A 13073-nucleotide genomic window follows, 5' to 3' on the forward strand; every position below is an offset into this window, starting at 1 on the left:
TAGTGAATTATGTCAACCTGCTGATTTTTTTCCATTTTTCTCAAATCTTATAGGCATTACTGGGTGAATCCCTTTTTTATTCATTTAATGACTGTATAATCGTCAGCAAAAGACTGAATTTTGTTAAAATTTAGAGTTTTTCATTTGTGGAATAGAGATAATTACATCCACTAAATGTACTTTGAACTTCCCAAGTGGCACAGTGGTAAAGAATCTGTCTGCCAATGCAGGAGATGCAAGAGACGCAGGTTCAATTCCTGGATCTGGACTATCCCCTGGAGTAAGAAATGGCAGCCCAGCTCAGTATTCTTGCCTGGAAAATTCCATGGACAGAGGAGCCTGATGGACTACAGTCCATGGGGCCCCAGAGAGTGGGACACAACTGAGCGTGCACACACACATATACACGTGCACACACTATATTTAGTTTACAGGTTTCTCATAAAGCTAGTAAAATAATTATAGATGAAAGTGCTTTTCGTGCTATCAACTATATATGAAATTAAGTTAATTTTAAGACTTTGAATTTATGCTCTTATTGTGTTTTCACTAAACTTCCGTAATTCCATTTTGCTTGGGGCATGAGGTATAGGGAAAATTTTATTCATTTTTTTCCCAGTCAGTTCAGTTCAGTCGCTCAGTCGTGTCTGACTCTTTGCGACCCCATGAATCGCAGCACGCCAGGCCTCCCTGTCCATCACCAACTCCCGGAGTTCACCCAGACTCACGTCCATTGAGACAGTAATGCCATCCAGCCATCTCATCCTCTGTCGTCCCCTTCTCCTCCTGCCCCTAATCCCTCCCAGCATCAGAGTCTTTTCCAATGAGTCAACTCTTCGCATGAGGTGGCCAAAGTACTGGAGTTTCAGCTTTAGCATCATTCCTTCCAAAGAAATCCCAGGGTTGATCTCCTTCAGAATGGACTGGTTGGATCTCCTTGTAGTCCAAGGGACTCTCAAGAGTCTTCTCCAACACCACAGTTCAAAAGCATCAATTCTTCGGCGCTCAGCCTTCTTCACAGTCCAACTCTCACATCCATACATGACCACAGGAAAAACCATAGCCTTGACTAGACGAACCTTTGTTGGCAAAGGAATGTCTCTGCTTTTGAATATGCTATCTAGGTTGGTCATAACTTTCCTTCCAAGGAGTAAGCGTCTTTTAATTTCACGGCTGCAGTCACCATCTGCAGTGATTTTGGAGCCCAGAAAAATAAAGTCTGACACTGTTTCCACTGTTTCCCCATCTATTTCCCATGAAGTGATGGGACCAGATGCCATGATCTTCATTTTCTGAATGTTGAGCTTTAAGCCAACTTTTTCACTCTCCTCTTTCACTTTCATCAGGAGGCTTTTTTGTTCCTCTTCACTTTCTGCCATAAGGGTGGTGTCATCTGCATATCTGAGGGTATTGATATTTCCCCCAGCAATCTTGATTCCAGCTTGTGTTTCTTCCAGTCCAGCGTTTCTCATGATGTACTCTGCATATAAGTTAATAAGCAGGGTGACAATATTCAGCCTTGACGAACTCCTTTTCCTATTTGGAACCAGTCTGTTGTTCCATGTCCAGTTCTAACTGTTGCTTTCTGACCTGCATACGAGTTTCTCAAGAGGCAGGTCAGGTGCTCTGGTATGCCCATCTCTTTCAGAATTTTCCACAGTTTATTGTGATCCACACAGTCAAGGGCTTTGGCACAGTTAATAAAGCAGAAATAGATGTTTTTCTGGAACTCTCTTGCTTTTTCGATGATCCAGCGGATGTTGGCAATTTGATCTCTGGTTCCTCTGCCTTTTCTAAAACCAGCTTGAACATCAGGAAGTTCACGGTTCACATACTGCTGAAACCTGGCTTGGAGAATTTTGAGCATTACTTTACTAGCATGTGAGATGAGTGCAATTGTGTGGTAGTTTGAGCATTCTTTGGCATTCCCTTTCTTTGGGATTGGAATGAAAACTGACCTTTTCCAGTCCTGTGGCCACTGCTGAGTTTTCCAAATTTGCTGGCATATTGAGTGCAGCACTTTCACAGAATCATCTTTCAGGATTTGAAATAGCTCAACTGAAATTCCATCACCTCCACTAGCTTTGTTCGTAGTGATGCTTTCTAAGGCCCTCTTGACTTCACATTCCAGGATGTCTGGCTCTAGGTGAGTGATCACACCATCGTGATTATCTGGGTCATGAAGATCTTTTTTGTACAGTTCTTCTGTGTATTCTTGCCACCTCTTCTTAATATCTTCTGCTTCTGTTAGGTCCATACCATTTCTGTCCTTTATCGAGCCCATCTTTTCATGAAATATTCCCTTGGTATCTCTAATTTTCTTCACAAGATCTCTAGTCTTTCCCATTCTGTTGTTTTCCTCTATTTCTGTGCATTGATCGCTGAGGAAGGCTTTCTTATCTCTCCTTGCTATTCTTTGGAACTCTGCATTCAGATGCTTATATCTTTCCTTTTCTCCTTTGCTTTTCACTTCTCTTCTTTTCACAGCTATTTGTAAGGCCTCCCCAGACAGCCATTTTGCTTTTATGCATTTCTTTTCCATAGGGATACTCAATTAACCCATCACCATTTTTATCAATGCCAATCCCCATCCCACTGTTACACAATGCTGCCTTTGTGTTAAGTCAGGTGATATGTGTCTACCAGTATGTCTTGGGATTCTGTTTCATTCCACTGATTTGTCTATACATGTATTGATGCCACATAGCCTTAATTACTAAACCTTTAAAATAATCGTTGACACCTGGTACTGTTAGTCTACTAGATTTGTTCATTTTTTGGACTGCCTTAAAATATCTTCACAATATTCAGTTTATCAACCCCCAAAATATGGGGTTTCACTCCATTTATATATCTTCTTTAGTTACTCACGATGATGTTTCACAGTTTCCAGAGAGAAAATCTTGCATATTTTTTTTTAGATTTATTCCCACATATTTTTAAAAAATGTTTTGACAAATATTATTTTTATTTAAAACTTTACTTTTCTTTTGTTTCTGGTCTATAGAGATACTGTCCATGGGGTTCTCCAGGCAAGAATACTTGAGTAGGTTGCCATTTCATTCTGCAGTGGACCACATTTTGTCAGAACTCTTCACTATGACCATTTGTCTTGGGTGGCTCTGCACAGCATGGCTCATAGCTTCACTGAGTGACACAAGCCCCATTGCCTGGCGTGAAACAGTCCACGGAGTCACAAAGAGTCAGACACAACTTAACAACTGAAAAACAACAATATAGAGATAGATTAAAGAGTTTTGTTTGTTTTTTTGTATTAACCTTGAACCCAGGACCTGGGTAAATTCACTAATTCTAGCACTTTGTTTGAAGAGTCTTTGGATTTTATGTGCATATTTATATCCTGTATTAATAATTTTAGTTTCTGCATTTTTAATTCTTTTGACTTTTTGTTTCTTGTTCATGCCTTTCTGCACTGCCTAAAACAGATAGTTTATTCTGAACAGAAGTAGTGACAGGGGATGTCCTTGCTTCCTTCTTGGTATCAAGGGTGATGTTGTAATATTTGATTAATGAATATTGTATTTTCTTAGGTTTTTGATATATATCATTTATCAGATTTAGGAAGTTCCACTGTGTTCCTAGTGTGCTGAGATTAAAAAAAAAATACCTACTCATCTTTTTAAAAAGTCTCATAAATCTTAAATAACCCAATAGCCAAAGAACATCAGGTATATATATGGGGAGAGTTTGCAATGTAAAAGAAATAGACAGGCAGATAAAAACCATAAATGCATTTCCAGACTGAAAATATCCACCCACTGACTTGCAAAGTGAGTGAAAAGGAACCCATACTAATTCACATTATTGTGAAATTTCAGAGTGCCAGTGACAAGGAAGATTCTAAAAATTTAGGGGGAGGGAGGGTTGGAAGGAGGGAGGGAGGGGTAAAGGAAGGAGGGGAGGAAGGAAAGAAGAAAGAAAGAAAAGATGAGCCAGAGGCATATATAAGCTCAGAATAGAGTCTTTAGATTCCTTAAGCCCAATAGTGGAAATAAAAAGAATGAATAAATAAATAGAGCTATCACTTCAAAATCCTGAAAGAGAACTGTTTTTCTTTGAATCCTATGCCTAGACAAACTACCAAGAAAACTTGAAGGTAGAATAGAGCTATTGTTAGACATTCAAAACTCCAAGAATTCATTCAATCCCATGGACTTTTCCCTTGTCATTCCTCCATCCTGCCACTATAGCTATCATCCTTCTTCCCTTCCTCCAAAATTATTACAGTAGTCTTTCATAGCATTTCAGTATTTCAATGCATTTTAGCATTTCAATGCATTTCAGCATTCCTATATGCAATACAATTAAAGATGTCTTTCTAGAAACAATACAAAAGCCCAAATTTTATTTGATTTAACAGACATTAAATCATATTTCAATAAAAATGGTCTGAACAAACCTAACATAAGGAAAAAGGAATTTTAAAATCTGTATATGTTCACCATTAAAAATAGGTGTTCAGTTCAGTCACTCAGCCATGTCTGACTCTTTGCGTAGACTTCAGCACGCCAGGCCTCCCTGTCCATCACCAACTCCTGGAGTTTACTCAGACTCATGTCCATTGAGTTGGTGATGCCATCCAACCATCTCATCCTCTGTCATCCCCTTCTCCTCCTGCCTTCAATCTTTCCCAGCATCAAGGTCTTTTCAAATGAGTCAGCTCTTTGCATTGGGTGGCCAAAGTATTGGAGTTTCAGCTTCAGCGTCAGTCCTTCCAATGAATATTCAGGACTGATTTCCTTTAGGATGGACTGGTTGAATCTCTTTGCCTTCATTACACTTGAAAATTTTAGTTGTTTCACTTTTGTAACTTAAAAAATGTTAATAGTAAAACAGTGATTCCCTTTTAGAGACTTATATACATATATAATAGTTTAAGAAACAAAGTTTTTATCAATACTTACTGTTTTTAACGTCACAAATGTACTTACTTATGCTTGCTGATTTATCCAGTCTAGGTTGGATTAATGACAACAGTATCCTAGGGTATAATGTATAGCTAAAATATTTCTATATTTTGTGTTAATTACATTTGTTGGAGTAAAGATAGCTTTCAGAAATATGTGAAAGAAAAGAAGAGATTTCAAAGCAATTTTGACATGCTAAGGATATTCACTTATATCATTTATTTAAAAAGAAGTATATGATGCTATATTTTAAACATTCATCTTTAATTTTTAGCAATTGCTAGTTCCAAAAATCTGTCCTATAAAATTTTAATTAAACTTAAGTTGTCTGTCAATGAAAGAAAGATTCTACATCCTTAATTACTTAACTAGTCTGTTTTTGGAGAGATATATACATGTATGTGTGTGTGTGTGTGTGTGTATATAGTAGTAAAGAACCTGCCTGCCAATGCAGGAGACAGAAAACATGTGGGTTCGATCCCTGGGTCAGGAAGATCCCCTGGAAGAGGGCAGGGCAACCCACTCCAGTATTCTTTTCTTGCCTGAAGAATTTCATGGACAGAGGAACCTGGAGAGCTACAGTACCCAGGATCACAAAGAGTTGGACATAACTGAAGTGACTTAGCACATGTGCATGTGTGCACGTGTGCACACACACACACACACACATATGGTAAAAATATTTTGACAAATTTATAAACAAAAATGTTCAGTGATAACTATTTCCAAATGTGCAAGATCAAGATTATCTCCTACTTCATTGACAATTGTGTTAAATTATAAAATAGAAGACTCTTAAGAATCCCATGGATTCATTTTGATATTTGGCAAAACTAATACAATTATGTAAAGTTTAAAAATAAAATTAAAAAAAAAGAATCCCTTGGACTGCAAGGTGATCAAACCAGTCAATGCTAAAGGAAATCGATCCTGAAAACTCATTAGAAGGACTTATGCTAAAGCTGATGCTCTAATACTTTGGCCAGCTGATAAAGAGCTGACTCATTGGAAAAGACCCTGATGCTGGGCAGGATGAGAAGGTGGCAACAGAGGAAGAGATAGTTGGATGGTATCACTGGCTCAATGAATATGAGTTTGAGTAAACTCAGAGACATAGTGAAGGACAAAGACGCCTGGTATGCTGCAGTCCATGGAGTTGCAAAGAGTCAGACACGACTAAATGACTGAACAACAACAGCATGCATCAACTTGAAGTAAAAACTACTTGCTATGTTACTCTTTCCATACATCTCACCCTCTCCTCCCCTCTCCCCATCTCCAAAAGTCTATTCTTTATGTCTGAGTAACATGGAAACTTACATTACCCTATGTAAAATAGATAGCCAACAGGAATTTGCTGTATGGCTCAGGAAAATCAAACAGGGGCTCTCTATCAACCTAGAGTGGTGGGATGGGGAGGGAGATGGGAGTGAGGTTCAAAAGGGAGGGGATATATGTATACTGATGCATGATACTGGATGCTTGGGGCTGGTGCACTGGGATGACTCAGAGGGAGGAGGGTTTAGGATGGGGAACATGTGTATACCTGTGGCAGATTCATGTTGATATATGGCAAAACCAATACAATATTGTAAAGTTAAAAAATAAAATAAAAGAAAAAAGAAAAAAAAAGGGCGGGGATATATGTATACCTGGGTGATCCATGTTGAGGTTTGACAGAAAACAACAAAATTCGGTAAAGCAATTATCCTTCAATAAAAAATAAATTAAAAAAACAAAACTAAACTAATTGCTAACTTGATTTGTTCTAATGTTGGATTTTTATACTATGGATGTCCCAGTTCCTAAATATGGCGCACTGTTGTGAAATTGTAAAGTGATCCTCGATCTACCTTCTTCACATAATATTTACTTTCAAATATATTTCTTTACACCATTGTATGCAAACAAAGCTTCATTGTTGAGAATGTTATTACTTCACTAGTCAGTATATCTGTGCACCTTGCACAGTGTGCTCTTGCACATCTCTGTCTAGTCATTACTTAAAAAGAGCAAACTCAACACATACTTATGACTGAACTAGTCTTCATTTCTTAGGAATTTCTTCCCTCTTATCTCTTGGATGACTTCCACTGCCATGTTCAGAAAAGCTGTGGCTATTCTCAACAAGATATCTAATGAAACTTATTTTACCATCAGTATTTTATCACCGAAAACAATAAAAAGTTTACCACCGTTACTTAAGTGATAAGCTGTAGATTTAGAAAAGGCTTGTTTCAATTAAAATTATTGCAAAGTAACAACTTAAAATTAATGCTCACTTTTTTTCAGATTGGTTTGTACTTTCGGCTTACCATTGATAACTTAAAATATCATCCCATGTGACACAGTCTTACTGCATCTGTATCTTAGGTGAGTTGCCATTTTGTTCAGTGGTATCTGAACATGACTATAGCTGGGTTAAAAGTGTGAATGGAGTATGAATTTCAAATTATTATAAAAGCTTTCAAATGCTCCCTAGTGATATTTGTTCTTATCACAAACTATGGATGATAATCTGTGAATTAGAAGTGGTTTGTGGACTTCACTGAGCATTAGAGGATGTATGCTGCAACAGGGAATAACAGCACAAAAAACAAAGACACCGGACACACGAAGATCCAGAATAAATGAAGTTACAGGAAACAGCTGAGAAGCAGGCATAAATCAGACTTCCAAATTGGACAGGGACAGAGGACTCAGGGAAGAAGTTGAAAGGGAAAAAAGAGAAACAGTTGTATTGCTGGCTTACTGAAACTTTTGACCATGTGACAGAGAGTATTCAAGCATCTTTTTAATGCACTTGGAGAGCCTGGGAAGCATTAATGGTAATGACAGAAAATCATGAAAGCAAATTAAAAAGACACAATTATTAGCAGCAGAAAAAACAAAAGTCAGTCATGCTTAAAATGATCCTAATAAAAGTATGATATAATTGCTTTGGAGGATGTAAAGAAAGGGATGCAGGGCATAAGGGATGTAAGAATGTTTCTTGTTTTCCAATAGAAAGTTATTAGATAATATCTAAGAATTATAAATCAAAAGCCAACAGGAAAAGTTATTATTTGGAATTCTGGAGTTGGATGAAAGAGTGAACTGCTATAAGAATTGTCAATAGTTACTTCTGGAGAGCAGCATGCAGAATAGAAGTGGAGTAGGAGACTTCTGATTTCAGGATAAGGTTTGTAAAATGATTTGACTGTGAAGCTCTATACATATGTAAAATAATTTGATGAAAGATACTCTCCTAATTTAGTATTTTTATTCTTAACTGTATAAAAATTTTGATCTACTAAAAGATCTCTTTTACAAAGTTTGTTCTAAATATGTGTATATGTCAATGATATTAGAATATTAGATATAACCATGATTAACTGCTTAAAATTACTCAGTTATAATGACTATATCTAATATTCTATAATCATTTTAAGCCATTCTTAAAACTTTAAAAATTTTACCTGAAAAATAAATTAGTTCTCATTCCATGAAATTTTTGTGCTTAAAGCTCAAGAATTTTCACGTTTTAAATGGATTATTTTGTTTTGTGCTTATGATGAAAACTGTTTCAGAAGACTTCAAATTATCTTTTTAGAAACTTGTCTCACCTCTGAGCAGAGAAACCCATGTCCTTTAGAGGGAAAGCATTTGTACTAATTTTAAGCAAAAAGAAATGAGGTTAGAGTGGAAAGTATTTGGCAATGATAAAATTTAGCCCTTGCCAGAATTACAATTATTGGGCTCTAAGTTTGTGAAATTTCATACTTTCATGCTTAACATGAAATATAATGATATTTGAATTTTGTTGTTTAGCCGCTAAGTGCAACCCCGAGGACTGTAGCCCGTCAGGCTCCTCTGTCCATAGAATTCTCCAATTCTGGAGAATTCTCCAGGTAAAATATTGGAGTCAGTTGCCATTTCCTTCTCCAGGAAATCTTCCAAATCCAGGAATTGAACCCGCATCTCCTGTGTGCATTGCAGGCAGAGGGTGGCCCATTCTTTGAATACATATGTTAAATTTCATATTAAAGCAAGTAGAAACATAGATAAACTTGTCTTCATTAACTTGCTAACAAATTCTGACAAAATCTTCATTGAGGTTTTTTTCATTATTATTTTCATTACGAAGATAAGAAAAGCTTGAGACAAAGAGCTTAAACCTGGAATAAATTCCATTCTGTTTAACGACCTGAAACATTTTCTTGGGAAATTCCTATTTCAGCCACATGATCCTCGCTTGTTCTTTAGTCCTCCATAAACCATGACCCTTCAGGGATTCCTATCCTAATGAAAAGTTACTCTCTGGTTGCAATTTAGGATCTCCAAAATTCCCATTGGAAATGTTACTTGAGTTGTAGAGAGAGGGGTGCCTGGAAAAAAATTCACACAAAAAGTCCCCTTGAATTGTTCTGGAGCAAAATAATACCTATGTTTAAAATGGAAAAGAGTTTATTTTCCTCCACAATAGCAATGTTCCGGGTAAATCATGCCCTCTGTCTGAAGATTCATTGTAGGGTTCTCATTGACCTGGAAGCAATTCAGTCTATAGGGATCAAGGCTGGGGGTGGGTGGGGGGTGGGGTAGGCAGAGAAATACATCATAAAAGCCAATTTATGACATTAGTTATCCGTTCCTGAAATGAGTGTGCAGTTGCAATCAGGTTAATATGAATACCAGGATCACAGAATAGCATAAGGAGGCCATATGGAAGTCAAGAGACAGAACATCCTGTTTTGCCAGGATCTTATCATGACAGGTAGATTTTAGTATTAGCCCAATTTGGCAATATACAGTGAAAATGAAAACTTCTTTTCTATTGGCCACCTTCCCAAACCACTGTCTCCCTCCTCAACACATTGCCTAACCCCTGTTTCTGTGGAGTTCCTGAAGCCTCTGGGTTCAGGTTCACCAATTCAGTCCCTACATCCTGTTATGATGAGCCACAGGGAGCATACCAAGAAAGAGGTTAAAGATCCTTCTGATCCCACTTAATTCCCAGTCTTTGAGTTACTCCAACCAATAGCTGATCTCATTCAATCCCACCCCAATGCAAATATCAGACAAAATTCTTCAGTACAATGTTCTCAAAACCAAACTCACTTTTCTCTCTAAGATCTGCTTTATTTCCCATTCCTTTAGTATGTGAAATCAAATTCTAACAAATCACGCAAAATAAAATCTTAAGATTTTCTTTGACTCCTCATTTTCCTTTTCTATTTTTGGAAATATCTATTTATTTGTCTTAGTTGTGGGTCAGGTCTTAGCTGCTGCACACAGCAGGACCTTCATTGTGTCATGTGGGATATTTCGTTGTGGCTCGGAGGCTAAATAGTCCTGGTGGGCGGGCTTAGGATGTAATTTCCCCTGTCACCCCTTGCCTAAACCTCTTCAAAAGTTGCCTTTGACCTACAAGAGACTGATGTACATGTTTTTCAATATCTCCATTATAATTTGATCCCCACCTTCCTTTTCTCTGTTATCTCTTGCATCCTCTTTTATATAATCAGCATCCATGCTAAACTATTTCTAATTGTCATGCCCCACGTGATGCTTTTTGCATCAATGCTTCACCTGACATTAATTGCTCTCCTTGGAATGCTCCATTATCACCTGTATAAAAGTTCTTGCTGTTGTTCAGTCGCCATGTCTGACTCTTCATGACCCCAGGGACTGCAGCATGCCAGGCTTCCCTGTCTCTCACCACCTCCTGGAGTTTGCCCAAGTTTATGTCCATTGAATCAATGATGTCATCCAACCATCTTAAGTTCTACTTGTCCTTAAAGACTCAGGAAACTTTCTGCTTCTCACTTTTACCTCAAGTCCTATAGCATTTACCTATAGATTTAATGATTTTCTTCCTTGCTCTGTGTTCTTCTTCTCCATGGAAGACTCATTACTTCTACCTGTGGCCCAGGTCTATCCCGCTCTTCACTGTGATCTGGTCTCTGAAATTATTTCTTACTTTATGCATCAACATGATGGCCAACTCCATTGGGCATTTCCTTCTGGCCTCCAAATGTGATCTCCTCTTTCAAAAATTTTAAAAGTCTTTCCTTTGCCTCACTTGAATCTTCTTTCTCTGTTTTATCACTACAAATTTTGGAAGGGTAAGCAGTAATTTCTGCTTCAATCCTCTCACCTCCTACTTATTCCTCAGCCCTTTGTAGTCATTTCAAATGGCAAATACAATTAAAACTGTGGTTGCAAAGTCACCAATTATCTGCTGGTTTTAAAACCAAAGATTACATTTGTGTCCTTATCCTATCCAATCCCCTTGAAATAATCAAGTCTAATGCATATCTCTGAAATTCTCTTTAATGTGGTTCAATGACAGTTCACCATTCAGTGTCTACTCCTGTGTATACTATCATTCCCTCTCTTACTTTTTCACCTGTTTCTCTCCTACTTGTCCCATGTACAGGAACCCTCCCCACAAAGTAACTGTCCCTCTCCTTTTCTTGTTCTTTTCTTACAATGTAGCTACAAACTTCACTTCTCTACAAATAAAACCCCAAAACATATTGGTTCACTTTCCTTGTTCTTACTCTACTGCATTTCAATTCTATGTCTCTAATTACTTTTTGAGACTCTCCCAAATTCAATAAGTATAAAAAGAACCTAATCAATTCTCATCTTGTTCTTTCCTGGAATGATCTTGTGCTCCTGTGTCCCCCACAGCAACTATGTTCTGGAGCCTTAAGTTTATCTTTTTTTTGTTTGTTTGTTTTAAGATCAATTTTAATTTTATTTTATTTTTAAACTTTACAATATTGTATTAGTTACTTTCTCTTTGCCCTCCACATCTAGATGATCCACTAGAGATGTCAATTCTATCCCACAGTGGCTCCTGAATAATTTTTATCCCTTTCATTCTTGTTGCCATGACATTGGTTAACATCTCTCTTTTAAGTCCCTTAAAAGATGCCTCATTGGTATCCTTTCTTGCCAGTCCATTCAGTACATGGAATGTACAGTCCATTCCCCAAACCTTTCTAAAAGCCAAGATCTGTCCACATCACCTGCAAATGTGCTTTGCTTTCTTCTTGCTAACAAAATAAGTTTAAGATACAATTTAATAGAAAAACCATTGAGGTGTAACAATTGTCATAATCTGAATCAATTGTTTTCCAGCCTTAAGTTTTCCAACTATATCTCAGAACTCCTAGAAAAGCAGTTGTTTCAGAACTTGATCAGCACACTTCCATTTTATTTCTCTATAAATAATAATGAGACACTTGATATATATTGGATATTATGCTGTGTCCCAAAGAAACAAAATGATTGAGACAAAAACATTCCATACTATTCATAGAGATCTTAGTCCTGGTGCAGAAAATTAAAATATTATACACTATTGAGTAAGTAAAATGAAAGTGTGCTACATGTTATGCTAGAGGAAGTGTAAGATTCTGAAGTGGACATAGTAAGGCACCTTACCTCATACTCTTGGTGGTAATAGTGGGTCTATGCTGGGCAGGAAAGTTGGTTGCAAAAGTAGGCACTCTTTAAACTGGGTGGGAGCATAGATGAGTGGGCTGATTCCTGGCAAGAGAAAATGGCCACATGCAATATAAAAATTAAAAATGTTCAGTACAGTATCACCCAGAATATAAGGAGGAGAATGCTGACTATGATGGAGCTGGTAGAGTAAGAAACACCTGATAATAAAATTACTTGTAAACCAGAACAGGAGCTTTGGACCTTATGCAGTAAGCAGCTGGAAGTCTGACAGGATCATATTTATATTGGAAAAAATCATTCTGGATGCAGTATGAAGAATTAGAAAGAAAAGATTAGAGAAAGTGAGAGCATTTAGTAGCTGTTGCTGAAATTCTTGGGAGCAATTACATTGGTTTTCATTAATTCTTTGTTATATGGAAGGAGTAAGGTGGATTGGTTTAAAAAATGTTACATGCAATCATGCTAAGACGTTTCAGTTGTGTTTGACTCTGTGAAACCCTATGGACTGTAGCTTGCCAGGCTCCTCTGTACTTGGGATTCTCCAAGCCCAAATACTGAAGTGGGTTGCCATGCTCTCCTCCAGGGTATATTCCCAACTCAGGGATTGAACCTGCATCTCCTGTATTGGCAGGTGGGTTCTTTACCACTGAGTCATCAGGGAAGCCCCAAAAAAATTGTTAAGAGGAA

The sequence above is a fragment of the Bos mutus genome, chromosome 2, assembly GCF_027580195.1.
Source record: "Bos mutus isolate GX-2022 chromosome 2, NWIPB_WYAK_1.1, whole genome shotgun sequence".
In the NCBI taxonomy this organism is placed as follows: Eukaryota; Metazoa; Chordata; class Mammalia; order Artiodactyla; family Bovidae; genus Bos; species Bos mutus.